The following is a 15,322-nucleotide window of genomic DNA, read 5'->3' as shown; positions in this document are numbered from 1 at the left end:
GCCTAAATGCTGGCAGCAACGGGGGCAGCCGAAGATCTGGCTGCCGCGGTCGCTGCCGAAGAAAATGACGCCCCCCAAATCCTAGTGCCCTAAGCGACCGTCTAGGTCGCCTAAATGGTTGCACTGGCCCTGGCCGCCTCTTTTAATACTGCATGAACTTAATTAATTAGTTTACCATCTAAAACAAGGGTGATTGCAAATATTGCCTATTTTTACATGTGACTCCTATTTTTTAAGACTCGAACGATTGCAGCACATTGTACATCATAGGCAACTACATTTTTTTCCCATCCAGCTTCTTCTATAGAAATTGATACCTTTTTAAGCAATAAGTTTCAAACTACAAAAGCAGTTTAAGCAATGAAACTTGGGTGCATGTCATTCTGCATGACTTTGTGCCTGTTCCAACTACCTGAGTGGTCATGCTAGTCAGTATGACACCCTAACACGTCTCGTTGCAGTGACACAATGCCCTCGAAGTACATTATTTTTATACAAACTTTTTTCAGTATATTTAATTATTTAGTTTACCTGTCAGAGAAAATGATCCTACCAAAACCGTGTTCAATATTAGTAAAAGTAATTAACAACCAACAAAATGTAATTATACATAAAATAAAGGATGGTATTAATAGTGTGTCCTTGAAATGTATGCACTTGAAATATTCACTGAAAGTTTAAAGATTGTCCATTTAAAAATTTCTAATCCGTTCTGTAGTTGCTACAGAATTCTAAAAGTTTATACTCATAAACTGAATAGACTTTTTTTACCCAAGTTCTCTCTCTTGTGTTCTGATTATCTTTCATCTTCTGTGTACCTCACTCTCTCTGAGCTCCCCAAGTGACTCTCTGGTCTCCATCATATTTCCTATATCCCTTTGATCCTGTTTGTTTTTTCTCTCCTTTTAGAACCTCTAAACCTCAGAAACACACTATTCCTTGTGCACAAATTCTGTTTGACATTAGTGGATTTCTATTAACATAATTTACAGACTATAGAACACTAATGCAAAGTAAAATTAAAAAAAGTTTTGTGCATACTCCAGTAAATGGTTTTCAGAAACAAACAAATGGCTTTCTTCAGATTTTGTTCTTCAAATTATCATAAAATGATAGAGCACAAATGACTAAAACATAGAATGTATAGGGAAATATAAAAGGCATCACACAGAACATTATCCCATACATCTTAACAAATATTGATCACTTTTTGTAAAAGCAAATTTTAATTGTAATGTCTTTTTCTGGGCTGATGGTTTGCATATCACGCTTCAAGATGATACAATTTGAAATGACTGAGTTATAAACCTAATTTCAAAAAAATGTGTTTTAAAGAAAAACCTGACAGATTCTTAATTATAGCGGCCATACCGAGCACCGTTATAGTGCTGTCATGACTCACTTTAACAGGGTAATCAAAAGGCTAAATGTTTTCATTCCTTTTTTTAAAATTGTCTGTGGAGCATCTAAGCAAACTGTTTTGCTGATGCTTAATGTATCAGTGATTAAAAATAAGACCTGAATATCTGCAGTGCCAAAATGATTATTTGAAAAACGTTGTGATTACACCTTTGTTACAGAGGTTGCCCAGGCTAAGCTTGTGAGGAAAAGGTCAACTTTCTGGGATAGTTACAGATAAATGGCAGACTTGGGCTTACCTAGATAAACTATGGGTAAATTTTCAAAACACTGGGTATGAATTGTTATTTAAATTCCCCGTTGCTTCTATGTGAAAAATGTAGAATATGTTCCATTCAGCTTAGAATTGATGTCTAAGTAATATTGCATGGTAGTATGGGCAAAGGTTTGTTTTTTTGTTTTTTTGTTTTTTTTTAAGTTTTTGTTCAACTTGTTAAAGTTCCTAGGTGAACAGTACTAGAGACAGAAGATCTTTGTCTGCAAACAGGATAAGTATAGCACTTGAACCAGTAATGGAAACTTCTCAATCCTGGTCTGCCTTGTGCCTTAACCCTGATCTTAGAAGGACCCTTTCTAGGGATGAGAGAGCATAGCTGTCTTCACGTTACCATTGTAATTTAATTTTGAAGGAAAGAATCTTACTGATGTAGTTTTGTTTTGTGCAATTTAGTGTATAACATTTTCTATAATTTTACATCAATAAAAATTAAAAAACCATTTAACATATTAGAAAACATTTCCATAGTGTAAAAACATAAGAGACATTGATCAGTATCCTAATACAAACAAGTTCAGAGTTTTCTTTTTCAGGAAGTAGTAGTAGTGTCTAAACAGACACCCACTCACTTGTTTTCAGGGTGGAGACTCTTGCTTTCACTTTGCAGCATAAAGCATCAGGATTTTGATTTTTACAAACCTGAAAGAAGTGTACATCTGTGGGGCACAAACTTAAGAAATACCTAGATTTGCTTTCTGACATCTTTATTACCACTAGAGAGAACTTTGGTCAGCATTAAGTTTGCATATTTAAGTGACAGATGGCATATTTAAGAGGAATTGACATATGATTTCTCCTGTGATTTAACTATGGAAGGGAGATCCATGGCCAGGAAGGATTGATAACTGTGACATGTTGTCTATCATCTTCAGATGGTATGGAGTAACTGTGGATATGTCTATACTGCAATCAAGAAGTATGATTGCAGCTGTCATAAACAGATAAGTAAGAGTTAATAGAACAGAAGTACTTCATATCTCTTTTGCCTGTAAAGGGTTAACAAGATCAGTGAGACTGGCTGTCACCTGACCAGAGGACCAATCAGGGGACAGGATACTTTCAAATCTTGAGGGAGGGAAGTTTTTGTGTGTGCTGTTAGTTTTTGGTTGTTGTTCAGTCTGGGGGCTCAGAGGGATCAGATGTGCAACCAGGTTTCTCTCCAATCTCTCCGATACAGGCTCTTATAAATTCAGAATAGTGAGTACTAGGTAGGTAAAGCGAGTTAGGCTTATGGTTGTTTTCTTTATTTGCAAATGTGTATTTGGTTGGAAGGAGTTCAAATGTGTATTTGGCTGAAAGGAGTTCAAATTGGTATTTTGCTGAAAAGATTTTAATTTGTACTTGTATACTTAGGCTGGGAGGGTGTTCCCAGTGTCTATAACTGAAAGAACCTGTACCTATTCCATTTTTTTAAATTTACAAAGATAATTTTTACTGGTTTTTCTTTCTTTAATTAAAAGTTTCTTGTTTAAGAACCTGATTGTTATTTTTATTCTGGTGTGAGACCCCAGGGGACAGGGTCTGGATCCACAGGGAATTGGTGAGGAGAAAGGAGGGAAGAGGGAGAGAGGTTAATTTTCTCTCTGTGTTAGGATTACTTTCTCTCTCAGAGAGAGTCTGGGAGGGAGAGAGAGAAGGAGGAGAGGAGGTAAATTTTCCTCTCTGTTTAAAGATTCAAGGAGTTTGAATCACAGTGATCTTCCAGGGTAACCCAGGGAGGGGAAGCCTGGGAGAGGCAACGGTGAGGGAAAGGGTTTACTTTCCTTGTGTTAAGATCCAGAGTGTCTGGGTCTTGGGAGTCCCCAGGCAAGGTTTTGGGGGGACCAGAGTGTACCAGGCACTGGAATTCCTGGTTGGTGGCAGCGCTACAAGTACTAAGCTGGTAATTGAGCTTAGAGGAATTCATGCTGGTACCCCAACTTTTGGACTCTAAGGTTCAGACTGGGGAATTATACCATGACAGCAGCTCATGCCAGCATACTCAAGCTAGCTAGATCAAAGCTAGCTTAAGTAACAATAGCTATGTATCCACGGCAATAGCACAGGCTAGCCTCCTGAGTACAACTCTTTCCATACAGGAGTAGCTAACTCATGCCACTACCCCTGCTTCCACAGCTACACTGCTGCTGCTACTTGAGCTAGCTGTGATCTCAAAGCTAGCTCAGGTACACTACACATGCTCAATCACAGCGCTCAACTGCAAGGGAGACATACCCCAAGAGATCCTCCACAGAATTTCATTTTGGTAGAGATCCCCCCAACTTCCTTCATCTTTACTTTATCTTAGCCAAAAGACTTAGAAGTATTCCTCTTCTTTTATCTTAATTCCTCTTCGCCCTTCCTGTGTATAGCATTTTTTCCTACATCCTTAACATAGCCTCTAGTGGTACACTGGTTGGAGGTACCAATGCCTGAGTAGATAGTTTACCTGGAGATGTGTTTTTCCTTTTTCCTTAACAACATTTATATTTGTTTTCTAGTTTTGTTTTGATGAATTAATGCTTATGAAAAGTACTAGTTTAACTGAAATCTCCCATTCACAGAATGAGTCAAGTATGGGCAGAAAAAGTGAACACTTCCTCTCACTGTCCTGGTAGTCTGTTTTAACCTTGTGCTGAATGGGTCGGTTCTAAGGGTGACGTTGTAAGTCCCCACGTTGATTCAGTCCCTAGTGTTTCTGCTTAGATTACACAAGGCTGCCAATTTTGTGGGTGCCTTTTGTGATGTAAACTCTGTCCTCTAAGACCTGGGCAGAAACCATAGTTCACTTCACATAAGTCGCTGAGCATTTATCAGAGAGTAACAACTTTGCCAGGTTTTCAAGTTTTCTTTTTATCTGCTTTGAAAGATTTTACACTGGAGGATCTGCTTCAGAGACACAGTAGAGTGATATTTTCAGTGTTGCCAAAAATGTGGAGTAAATAATGTGCTGCATCATTTCACTTAGATCCGTGTGCAAAAGCAGTCTTGGGCAAACAGCTCTTTCCTTGCCTGTGAGTAAGGGGGACTTTTCCACCTCTATTTTGCCTTCTCTTCCCACGCAACCCTCAGCTCCTGCAAAAGGATGCAACACAATTATGTCTGTTATGGGTAGAAAGGACTGAATGGGCTGTGGTGAACAGGACACATACCTTCCAGCTTTTGGCCTGGTAGAGCTTAGTCAGAAAAGAAAATAAGCGAAGGTCTGTTCTCGGTTCAGTGGATTTCCTTGAAGGGAGTTCCTGAAAGTGCAGCTCCAAAGGAACTGTGGTGCCTGATAACCAGAAGCCAGTTCAGGTTTTGTGTTGTCATCAGTGTAGGGTTTATGTTCATGCAGCATGAGGTTTCGGAATGGTTGCAGATTCTGTGAGCACAATATAGCTCACCCGTGTTTGGAAATTTGGCCCAAAATGTTTAGCTGAATAATATGACATCTTCACAGTTGCATCTGTTGTGCTTGAAATAGTCACTTGTAGTATATCTGATTAACAGCACCTGGATCTGTAAATCAGACAGATAAGTTATAAATATTTGAACATCACAGCAATTTTAAAAATCGCAATATGTCTGCCAGTTGTGAAGCTGCTGTTGATGTTACACAAATTTTCAATACAGTTTAAAAAAAAAACAAAAACCTACACCTCGGCAGCAATCCGGATTTTCACATTTGTCCGAGAACCCTCTTTATAGAGGATGCAATCTAAGAGTTTATTATTTTAATAATGTTTCTGATAGAATGGCATCTTGCATCAGGATCAAAACCTACTGTTTTACATCCCTGTATTCAGCTAGATGGTGTGGAAACAAAAACAAAAAAAAGAGTATTAAATGTCTTCTGAGAACGGGGGAAAGTGCACTAAATTTTAAAGTGAAGCAGCATGTATCACCTCTCCTTCCATTGGCTGTTTATCCAACATCAATACAACACTTTAGGAGCCAAATTACTAAACAAGCTGCCAATTAGGCTTGCAGTCAGCTGGATAGATTAGTGGGTAAGAGAGTCAGATACAAGATTTTCATCTCTTGAGCCAATTACGCAAGTGAATTACCATCCACAATGCTCCTTGGAAGATTTGCAGTAAAAAGACTGACTCTGCTGTGATAGACATAAGTGAGATCCAGGGTAGGAGGTAAGGGTTAGCAGGCCATGTATTGCAAAAATTGCTCAAGCAAAAGGAGATCCTTCTAGGAAAGGATTTAAAGGATTTAGGGCTGCCAGGAGTGCAAGAAGAAGAAATAATAGTTGTGGAATGGTCTGCTAAGGCATAGTTGTTCCACTCACAAATTTTTAATCTTATAAAAGAAAGATGAGAGTCTAGGACTAAATTTCAATGCAGTATAATTTTCTGAGAAATTATCCTTAGCATTAAAAAAAATAATAATTTGGTCAAAGTTGAAATTGCACAAATCCACCTTCCTTTACTCTTATGCCAGAAAAAGACCTTTGTGTTGCTTTCCTAAAGTTTATTGAAGATTCTAAACTGGATTCTGATTTTAGTTACACCAGTGTAAATCCAAAATAATTTAAGTGATGTCAGTTTAGTCAATAAACTGAAATCTGATTTTGCCTCATTAGCAATAACAAGAATATTATAGCTTTCCACCCTTTTTAAATATTGAAAGTCACAACAGTAGTACATTGGGTAACTGTCCTGTTTTTAATCTATAACAAATAGAAGCCTAGATGGTAAGCTGATATGTTCTAAATAAGGTATTCTACACTTAAGAGAAAATATATTTGCAGTTTGCCATATAGTTCAAAACTGAGCAGTGACTTGTTTGTTTCCTGCTGAGATTCACACACTAGTAAAACATTATTTCTTAAATATTAAGCAAATTTAAATCCTGAACTTTTGCAAGCTGTTGTGTCCAAAAATGATTAAACAGATGTGGAGCCTGCAGCAGCATTAGACCTCTGATCTGATTTTTAGCTTACAGATGGGATGGAATTAAATTAATTCATGGCAATCACTGTAAAATCAAGGGTATGGCACTGAATGCTAGTGCACTGTTTAACCAGAATGTACCTGTTTCAACAGCTGTTAAGAAAAATTACATGCCTTAATTTTTCATAAGAACAGCCATAATGGGTCAGACCAGAGGTCCCTCTAGCCCAGTATCCTGTCTTCCGACAGTGTCCAATGCAAGGTGCCCCAGAGGGAATGAACGGAACAGGTAATCAAGTGATCCATCCCCTGTTGCCCATTCCAAGCTTCTGGCAAACAGAGGCTAGGGACACCATCCCTGCCCATCCTGGACAATAGCCATTGATGGACCTATGCTCCATGAATTTATCTAGTTCTTTTTTGAATCCTGTTATAGTCTTGGCCTTCACAACATCCTCTGGCAAGGAGTTCCACTAGTTAACTGCATTGTATGGGGAAAAAAACTTGCTTTTGTTTGTTTTACACCTGCTGCCTATTCATTTCATTTGGTGGCCCCTAATTCTTGTGTTATAAGAAGGAATAAATAACACTTCCTTATTTACTTTCTCCACACCAGTAATGATTTTGTAGACCTCTGTCATATCTATTATATATCATACAGCATAAGTTGTCATGGGATAAGAGGGAAGATCCTTTCATGGATTGAGAACTGGTTAAAACACAGGGAACAAAGGGTAGAAATAAATGGTAAATTTTCAGAATGGAGAGGTATAACTAGTGGTGTTTCCCAAGGGTCAGTCCTAGGACCAATCCTATTCAACTTATTCATAAATGATCTGGAGAAAGGGATAAACAGTGAGGTGGCAAGTTTGCAGATGATACTAAACTGCTCAAGATAGTTAAGACCAAAGCAGACTGTGAAGAACTTCAAAAAGATCTCACAAAACTAAGTGATTGGACAACAGAATGGCAAATGACATTTAATGTGGATAAATGTAAAGTAATGCACATTGGAAAGAATAACCCCAACTATACATACAATATGATGGGAGCTAATTTAGCTACAACTAATCAGGAAAGAGATCTTGGAGTCATCGTGGATAATTCTCTGAAGACGTCCACGCAGTGTGCAGCGGCAGTCAAAAAACCAAACAGGATGTTAGGAATCATTAAAAAAAAGGGATAGAGAATAAGACGAAGAATATCTTATTGCCCTTGTATAAGTCTGTGGTATGCCCACATCTTGAATACTGCGTACAGATGTGGTGGTCTTATCTCAGAAAAAGATATACTGGCATTAGAAAAGGTTCAGAGAAGGGCAACTAAAATGATTAGGGGTTTGGAACGGGTCCCATATGAGGAGAAGAGATTAAAGAGGCTAGGACTTTTCAGCTTGGAAAAGAGGAGACTAAAGGCAGATATGATAGAGATGTATAAAATCATGAGTGGTGTGGAGAAAGTGAATAAGGAAAAGTTATTTACTTGTTCCCATAATATAAGAACTAGGGGCTACCAAATGAAATTAATGGGCAGCAGGTTTAAAACAAATAAAAAGAAGTTATTTTCACACAGCACACAGTCAACCTGTGGAACTCCTTGCCTGAGGAGGTTGTGAAGGCCAGGACCATAACAGGCTTTAAAAGAGAACTAGATAAATTCATGGCAGTTAAGTTCATTAATGGCTGTTAGCCAGGATGGGTAAGGAATGGTGTCCCTAGCCTCTGTTTGTCAGAGGGTGGAGCTGGATGGCAGGAGAGTGATCACTTGATCATTACCTGTTAGGTTCACTCCCTCTGGGACACCTGGCATTGGTCACTGTCGGTAGACAAGATACTGGACTGGATGGACCTTTAGTCTCACCCAGTATGGCCATTCTTATGTTTTTATCCGCCCTTAGTCGTATCTTTTCCAAGCTGAAAAGACTGAGTCTTATTAATCTCTCATCAGCCGTTCCATACCCCTAATCATTTTTGTTGCCCTTTTCTGAACCTTTTCCAATTCTAATATATCTTTTTTGACATGAGGCAACCAAATCTGCACACAGTATTCAAGGTGTGGGCGCACCATGGTTTTATATAGAGGCAATATGATATTTTGTCTTATTATCTGTCCCTTTCTTGATGATTCCCAACATTCTGTTTGATTTTTTGACTGGTGCAGCACACTGAGTGGATGATTTCAGAGAACTATCCACAATGACTCAAAGATCTTTCTTGAGTGGTAACAGCTAATTTACACCCCATTATTTTATATGCATAGTTGGGATTATGTTTTCCACTGTGCATTACTTTGCATTTATCAACACTGAATTTCATCTGCCATTTTGTTGCCCAGTCACTCAGTTTTGAGAGATCTTTTTGTGGCTCTTCGCAGTCTGCCTGGGAAAGCTAACTATTTTGAGTAGCTTTGTATCATCTGCAAATTTTGCCACCATACTGTTTACCCCTTTTTCCAGATCATTTATGAATATGTTGAATAGGACTGGGCCCAGTACAGACCTCTGGGAGACACCACTATTTAAGTCTCTCCATTCTGAAAACTGATCATTTATTCCTACCCTTTATTTCCTATCTTTTAACCAATTACCAGTCCGTGAGAGAGAGTTTCCCTCTTATCCCATGACTGCTTGCTCTACTTAAGAGCCTTTGGTGTGGGACCTTGTCAAAGGCTTTCTGAAAATCTAAATACGTTATATCCACTAGATCCCCTTGTCCGCATGCTTGTTGACTCCCTCAAAGAATTCTAGTAGATTGGTGAGGCATGATTTCCCTTTACAAAAACCATGTATTCCCCAACAAATTATGTTCATCTATGTGTCTGACAGTTTTGTTCTTTACTATAGTTTCAACCTGTTTGTCCGGTACTATAGTCAGGCTTACCAGCCTGTAATTGCCGAGGTCACCTCTGGAAAGATACATTTCATAGAAATGTACCTTTAGTTCCATCATAAATATCATTTCACAATAAAAATTTTATTGGAAGTTTTTGTTATTCCCTCAAACTTTTTTAAAATACACAAATATTTTTTTCCTTTTTGGGTTTCATATTAAGCATATTTCTTATTTACAATTATGGTTTCATATTAAGCATGCACATGTATAATAGAGATGGGCTCCAGAGGCTGTGTATGTGTGTGTATATACACACTAGTTTGTATTTTTGGGCTGTGGCTGTTGCTCAGTATAGGTATAGGAATTTGAAAGCACTGTCTTGCCATCCAAGTTACTGTTCCTTCAGTTCTTTCCCCTCACTTATGTCATGGCAACCTCTTCAATGAGTTGCCCACTCATCTGGCAAATCAGGAACCAAATTATTACGGTTTGTATCACATTTTGTAGTCTCTATAAGGCAGAAGGGTCTGCTAGTGAAATTCCTGCAAATTATTAACATAGAGTACTGATTTCAGTTCCTCATAACCACTGCCTCTTTCCCACCCCCCACCTCTGTTGCTGCCTTTCACATGTCACATCTTGCATAGCTGCTTTTCCGTGAGGTGGCAGGAGCGAGTTGTTCTTGTTCTTGCTTGAGGCTGGGTCAAGACTGAACATGTCCTGGAGGTAGTGCAACCCTTTTGAGGGGCAATATGTTTTTACCACTCTCTGAAAGCCCCTATTGGCCAGTCCAAGAAGTGCCATTGAAGTGAGTTAGACGCTGAGCTTAAAGATATATATTGCAAGGACAAAAACTGCATTTAATTAGAGAATAAAAGCCCATGGGGGGGGAAAGTAACAAACAATGTAGCATGGTATTTGTCATACTCTATTCTTTCCCATCCTTAAACCAATCAGCAATGAAAATGGTATTTGAGTGCTGATTGGTCATAGAATGGAGGAAAAGGACTGCAATGAATAAAATTACCAGTAACTGTCTTCTTATATCAGAAGGGTAGCCATGTTAGTCTGGGGGCTTGTCTACATCAGAAAGTTGCAGCGCTGGTGAGGGAGTTACAGCGCTGCATCTTAGGAGGTGTACACATCTGCAGGGCACCACCAGCGCTGCAACTCCCTGTTTGCAGCGCTGGCCGTACTCCCGTTTTGTCTCGGGTGTAGAGGATCCAGCGCTGGTAATCAAATATAGACACTTACCAGCGCTTTTCTTGACCTCCGTGGAATAAGCAGGTATCCCAGCATACCTGAGGAAGCCTCTGGTAATCAAGCTGGTCTCCTTCCCCGGTTTGCTCTCGCGTTCCCCGAACCCCGAGCAAGCAGGTCTCCTTCCCTGAGGTTTGCTGGGTGGTTCCGGGAACGCGAGAGCAAACCGGGAAAGGAGACCAGCTTCGCCGCGGTTTGCTCTCGCGTTCCCCGAACCCCGAGCAAGCAGGTCTCCTTCCCTGAGGTTTGCTGGGTGGTTCCGGGAACGCGAGAGCAAACCGGGAAAGGAGACCAGCTTCGCCGCGGTTTGCTCTCACGTTTCCCGGAACCACCCTGCAAACCGCAGGGAAGGAGACCTGCTTGTTCGGGGAACGCGAGAGCAAACCGCGGCGAAGCTGGTCTCCTTTCCCGGGTTTGCTCTCGCGTTCCCCGAACCACCCAGCAAACCGCAGGGAAGGAGACCTGCTTGTTCGGGGGTTCGGGGAACGAGAGAGCAAACCGGGAAAGGAGACCAGCTTCGCCGCGGTTTGCTCTCGCGTTCCCCGAACCTCCCTTGAAGCCGCCCAACAGCGCTGCAGTGTGGCCACATCTAACACCACTTGCAGCGCTGGTTGCTGTAAGTGTGGCCACTCTGCAGCGCTGGCCCTATACAGCTGTACTAATACAGCTGTAACAACCAGCGCTGCAAAATTTTAGATGTAGACATGGCCTGGATCTGTAAAAGCAGCAAATAACACCAAGGGAGGAGAAACTGCTTTTGTAGTTGGCTAGCCATTCACAGTCTTTGTTTAATCCTGAGCTGATGGTGTCAAATTTGCAGATGAACTGAAGCTCAGCAGTTTCTCTTTGAAGTCTGCTCCTGAAATTTTTTTGCTGCAAATTTGACACCATCAGCTCAGGATTAAACAAAGACTGTGACTGGCTAGCCAACTACAAAAGCAGTTTCTCCTTTCTTGGTGTTCACACCTCAACTGCTAGAAGAGGGCCTCATCCTCCCTGATCGAACTAACCTCGTTATCTCCAGCCTGATTCTTGCTTGCATATATATACCTGCCTCTGGAAATTTCCAGTACATGCATCTGACGAAGTGGGTATTCACCCACGAAAGCTCATGCTCCAAAACGTCTGTTAGTCTATAAGGTGCCACAGGACTCTTTGCTGTCTTCTTATAGAAAGTGGAGAGACTCAAAATGTGCGGGATAAAATAACTATAATTTGATTCACTTTTTATAAAGACATTGTAAGACTTAGACTTCAAAACTGACTAAACTAAGGGATAATATACCGTTGATACCAAATCTTATTGAAATAAAATACAACCCGCCTGCATTCTTGCTAAGAAAATAAAAACAGGAAAGTATATTAGTTGTTTACAGTGTGCTTTAATTTTTTTGGTGTTGCACAGACCTCAAGCAAAACCCAAAAATATTGTTGGACATACATGATGTGTTTCTGTGCACAAAAACAAAACAAAAAATAAGCTGTTTTGTTGGCTGAATTCCGAGAGTTTGGTGTTTTTAGAGTTCTAATAGAAAATCATGTACAATGGAATGGAAAAAGTAATTATACTGTATATTTTAAAAGTACTTAAGTGTCTTTAAAACAAAATGTATTCCAATTACCCTGTCAGTCACGGAAAGAGGAAATGCATTCTGTTACAGGAAAAAATCAAAAATAGAAGCATGAGTTTATTAAATAGCATGTTTCAGGGTACAAATTGTTCATCTCTAGAGCCTCTTTCTGTTCTTATTGTGTGAGGAATTGGATTTGATATAGCAAGATACATAGTTTATACAACGTTAACTTTGCTTTTTAAATGGACTCTAGTGAACCTGCAAAGTTGTTTACTCTGTTTTGGGCTGTTCTCTATAGTTTACACTCCAGTGTGTGTTTCTGGCACTGCTATGCAAACTAAGGTGACCAGATAGCAAATGTGAAAGGTCGGGACAGGAGTGGGGGATAATACGAGCCTATATAAGAAAAAGACCCAAAAATCGGGACATCTGGTCACCCTAATGCAAACTCAGGAATCATCTGACATATCCAATTCTGAGATAGTGTGAGCACCTTGACATTTTTCCCCTTTCCTTGGAAGCTCTGTGAACTTTATTCCCCTCCATTGTTTTTTTCCATTGTTTTTAAGACATTAGGACCTCACTACCAATTTCATTGCTCACGTTATCCCCAAAAAAGTGGGTTAATGGATACTTCTGTAGTTTTAGTAAAGGAGTTTACCCATCATTTAGTTTGGACATCAAATTTTTTTTCCCCATTTTCTGTGCTAGAAACAAGAGCTAAAAAGGTCCACAGCCTGCGCTGTGTATGCTCTGTCATTGTCAGGGACTTATCTGTATGAAAACTCTCTCTGTCTATGAGAGGCCTGAAAAGAAAGGAAGATTTTTGTTGTTGAATTTTGGGCTGGTCAGTTCAAGAGCACCCTCTCACAGCCTGGCGCCTACTGACTTCAGAGGCTTTATCACCTAACATTAAGTACCGCTTCAAACCAATATTAAAGTTAGCTTTCTCTCAACACCCTTTCCTTTTTCTTTGACTTGGGGACCGGAATAGTGGCTGTCTAGCTTTCTTCTGACCACAGTAGATAATGCTTAAGTACTGTAAATTTGTTGCCACAATAATCACAGGTAAGATATATCATCAAGGTTTGAATATGCATCTCTCATTTTCAGTTTGACTACTGCCTGTGTACACTGTTTCAGTGTAGCTTTCTAGATTTGTATATTGAGGAGCTTCACAATATTTGTTCAACTTTTGTTCTAACACTCCTTAGTAAAGTTAATGTTATCATGAACCAATTGCTCATCAGAGGTAAATGATTAATTTAAAACTTTAGTCTCTCTAAAAACACATAACTGTGATCTCCCTACAGTTGTTACTAGAGTTCTTTAAAAAAAAAAAAAAAAAAAAAAAGTGGGGGGGCGTGGAGGCTAGTATGAATGGGTGGGAAACTAACTTATTTATTGGTAGTAGAATCTAGGAGCCCGAGTCATGGACCAGGAGTCTATTGCGCTACATTCGGTACAAATACAGAGGGGAAAAAAACATTGTCCCTACCCCAATGGCTAATGCCTTCAGTCTTGCAAGCTTTGGAAATTCATTCAGAGCAGATTAAACAAAAATCCAGTTCCCTGAAACATCTCACCTTCAGTGTAGACAATTAAGAGGTTTCAACTTTTTTTCCTCCTGCAGGGCAGGATGTCGTACACCTTACTTCCTCCCCCATTTCATAATTCATACTACCTGCATTTATATCAGGAGTAGGCACTTATCCAAGGCAGTGCATGCAGGAAACTTACCAGTGCATCAGCTCCAAAACTCAGTAATACAGAAGTTTAGTAAATGGAAGAGAAAAGACATTAGATTTAAATGCCTTTCACTTTTCATTTTCCTTTGCTACTACAAATACTTCTGTTTTCTACATTCACAAGAAAAGTAAATCTGTTGGCGTTAACCCCTTTACTATTGGCATTCTGTCTCCTAGTATGTGTATTGCTTTTCTTCTAACAGGATATCAAGCAGATAGTGATACTGAGGGAGTACCAGCATATGATAAACGTATGGACACTCGTTCTGTAGAAAAGATATTACTCAAAAACATATCAAACAACTTTATTTAAAAATAATGTTCTCAAGTCTGAGATACATAAAACTGTACAAGTGGCCACTTCTCATTTACATTGTACAGTAGCACACAATTAGGCATTAATCAGGGATTCCTCATGCTCAATGACACAAAGTAAGCTTTTTCTTTTTTAAAAGGATAAATTGAGATCGAATAGGATAAACCTACCAATCTCCTACAGTAATTTTCACGTTCAGAGTATTTTACAGACAGTGGGAAAGATTCTCTTTCAAGTTATCTGGTGTAAATCCAGAATAAATTCATTGATATCAACTGACTCTCACACCTATGTAACCACGATCAGAATCTGCTTTTATTTCTGATTAATGGTAAGTCAGCCTTTGGCCACATTCACAGATATGTTTTATGATGGTAAAAATGTTTTGTTTAGTGATGTTTAAGAGTTGGAATGTTACGGTATTATATTTTATTTAGGGGAAGTTTAAGACTGTGATGATTTCTCAAAATGGAAAAGCAATGCATGTAGAAAAGTTGGTACCGTTTTGTTTAAAGGGAACATTCTTCAATGAAAATTCATATTGTACTTCCCAGTGTTTATATTTGCCTTTTAAATCTTTCAGTAATCTTTAGTAAAACAAATTACTGAAATAGGATACAAATGGACTGGAGAATATTATATGCAATGTTGCCATAGCCTTGTTGCTCCCAGGATATTAGAACGATGAGGTGGATGAGGTAATATCTTTTATTGGACCACCTTCTGTTGTTCCAGAGTTGGTCTCATAAATGATACTACCTCACCCACCTTGTCTCTGAAGAATATTATGTCAGTTGTCTGCTCTGCATTTGTTGCTGTTGTGAGAATTCAAATCATAAGTAATTGGTTGTTTTATTAAACATCTCAGCATACTCCAGTTGAATGAAAAGCATTTATTGTATCAATGAGGGTGGAAAGATAAGGTGTGATGTTTCTTAGGCCCATGTTTGATATCTGTAACTAACTTGGTAGTCAAATCGTCCTCTCCATGCATTGATAAAATTATTCAGGTTTTGACTTGTCTCTGAGTCT

At 39.2% G+C, this 15,322-nt stretch overlaps 1 protein-coding gene across 2 annotated transcripts in view; it reads left to right on the top strand.

Annotated features, from left to right (window-relative positions):
- The window catches only part of GPATCH2 (G-patch domain containing 2), a 203,684-nt gene that overhangs the window by 171,192 nt on the left and 17,170 nt on the right, over nucleotides 1-15,322 (top strand). The window lies entirely within an intron of this gene.

Source organism: Gopherus flavomarginatus, chromosome 4 (genome assembly GCF_025201925.1).
Source record: "Gopherus flavomarginatus isolate rGopFla2 chromosome 4, rGopFla2.mat.asm, whole genome shotgun sequence".
In the NCBI taxonomy this organism is placed as follows: domain Eukaryota; kingdom Metazoa; phylum Chordata; order Testudines; family Testudinidae; genus Gopherus; species Gopherus flavomarginatus.
Note: the sequence above shows the minus strand (reverse complement) of the source record. Positions and strands in the feature narration are given on the sequence as shown.